We start from the raw sequence: 2,459 nt of genomic DNA, 5'->3' as shown, positions 1-2,459 counted from the left end.
GAGACACACCTTAGATGCAAGGATACAAACAGACTTAAAGTAATAGGATGGAAAAGAATATTTCATGCAACTAATAACCAAAAAAGAGCAGGGTTGGCCATACTGATATCAGATAATATAGACTTTAAATCAAAATCTATTACAAGAGATAAAGACATTACATAATAATAAAAGGGTCAATTCATCAAGAAGACATAACAATTATATATACACCTAACATCAGTGCTTAAAAATGTATGACACAAACACTGACTGATATGAAAGGAGTAATAGACAACTCCACAATAATAGTTAGGGACTTCAATACACCACTTTCAATTCTGGACAGAACATCTAAAAAGATCAGTAAGGACATAGAGGACTTAAATAATACCATAGGCCAGTTAGAACATTCCACCCATCATCAGAGCAATACACATTTTTCTTCTCTGCACATGGATCATTTTCCAGAATAGACCACATACTAGGCCACAAAACAAATCTCAATAAATTTAAAAAGATTGAAATTATACAAATTATCTTCTCTGACCACAAAGGAATAATATTAGAATTTAACAGCAGAAGCAAAACTAGAAAACACACAAATTCATGGAAATTAAACATGCACTACTAAATAACTATCGGTTGGAGGAAAACTCAAAGAGTGAAATAAAAAAATACCTGGAGATAAATAAAAATGAAAACGCAATATACCAAAACTTATGGGATGTGGTGAAGGCAATCCTCAGAGGAGATTATATAGCAATAAATGCCTACATTAAAAAAGAAAAGGAGTCAGGGCCAAGATCGTGGAATAGTCAGATGCTTCGTGTCATCCCTCTTACAACAAAGACCCAAAAAAACAAGTGCATCAGATATATATGACAATTTAAGAACCCTAAGCATCAAAGACAAAGCTGAAGAATCGAACTGAGTGACAAGGGGAAGGAGAGACAATTCAAAAACAGCAGAAGCGGGGAATTATGTATTGCCAAATCACCAGGGTCCTGCTAGCTGAATCTACACAGCACATACAAGTTGAGACAAGCAGCAACATCCCAAACCAAAACCCACCCCATCTGGTGCAGCTAAGCAGCAGAGAATCTCCAGAACCAAACAGGAGTGACACAAGACCTTCAAAAGTTAAGTGCAAGCTCCCAACCCACCATGCACACGCCATAACCCTTCCCCACCAGAGTTTCACAGCTGAAGAGCACTCCTTTCTCATCCATCCCCCTCCCCGCTGTAACACCTGTCAAGTGGCATTCAATTCCACCACACCCCCTAAGCCGAAACTCATGGCATGGTCCAGAGGCACTCACCCCTTTGCCCAACCAGTGCAGTGCTCTTCACCCCTACGATCACCCACATCAGTGCCTTGCCGGTCGACCCAGCATGGCACGTCCTCATTAGGACAAAACATGCAAGGCTTCCACCTGAAGCCCATTTTCACCTTCAGCAGACAAGTTTGAGCTGCAGATTTGTGACATTTGATACTGCCTTGCCCCCGGAGAAGGGGCCTCACCCACCCACACCAGGAGCTTAAAGACCAGCGGTACTACCCACTCTGTCTAGCCACCTATGACAGGGAAAGGGGCCTGAGAATTAGTGGTGCCCCCCCAACCATTCTGACCAACAGCACCAGGTGCCCAAGGACCAGCTGCATTCTCCCCTCCCCACTACACACTCTAGAGGACAGAGGCACACCCTTCATCCAGGCACGTGGAGGCAGCTGACAGCCCCCTGCTTTGCCCTCCACGTTGCCACCCACTGCAACCAGAGACCTGTCCCTGTTCCAAACATCCCCATGCAGCCCTGTCCTCCCAGGATGTAGGTGAGAGCCTCCACCCACACACTCAGTGACCGACATCCCAGGCACCTGTGCCCTGACCAACCAGTAAGCAGCGGAGGACACAGACAGCACCCAACCCAATGACCAGGGAGAACACTCCCTGCACCCATGGGCAGGTGACCAGCAGGACAGATTCATCACCTCACCAAAAATGCCACCTACATCTTCAGCACCCTTACAAAAACAGTGAACAGACTCCAGGGCTCACGCACCTAGTAGCTGCTCTGACCACCTGGAGACAGGAGATGAGAGCTTCAAGGAGGGCAGATTAATGACAGAGTAGCACACATGCCCAGCCTACTTGGACATTACCAAAACAAAGCAAAAATTCAGGATGCAGTAAACAAAAGTACAAAAAATAAATGTATTAACTTATTGATGGCTCACAGACAGCAATCAATAAAAAAAATCACAGGGCAAGGTGGCTCCAGCAAGTGACCAAAATAAAGAATCAGAAAACCTTGCAAAGGAAAATAAGGCAATGGAACAACTGGATAAATAATTCAAAAGACTAATATACAGGTCTCTCCAAGAGATCAAGAAGGAGATTGGGCAAAACACAGACAAAACCAAGGAACACAGGAGGCAAAGCAATAGAAGAATTCAGGAAAACAATACAAGAACAAAA

The sequence above is a fragment of the Trichechus manatus genome, unplaced genomic scaffold (assembly GCF_000243295.1).
Source record: "Trichechus manatus latirostris isolate Lorelei unplaced genomic scaffold, TriManLat1.0 scaffold00120, whole genome shotgun sequence".
NCBI lineage: Eukaryota > Metazoa > Chordata > Mammalia > Sirenia > Trichechidae > Trichechus > Trichechus manatus.
This window is presented reverse-complemented; position numbering follows the sequence as displayed.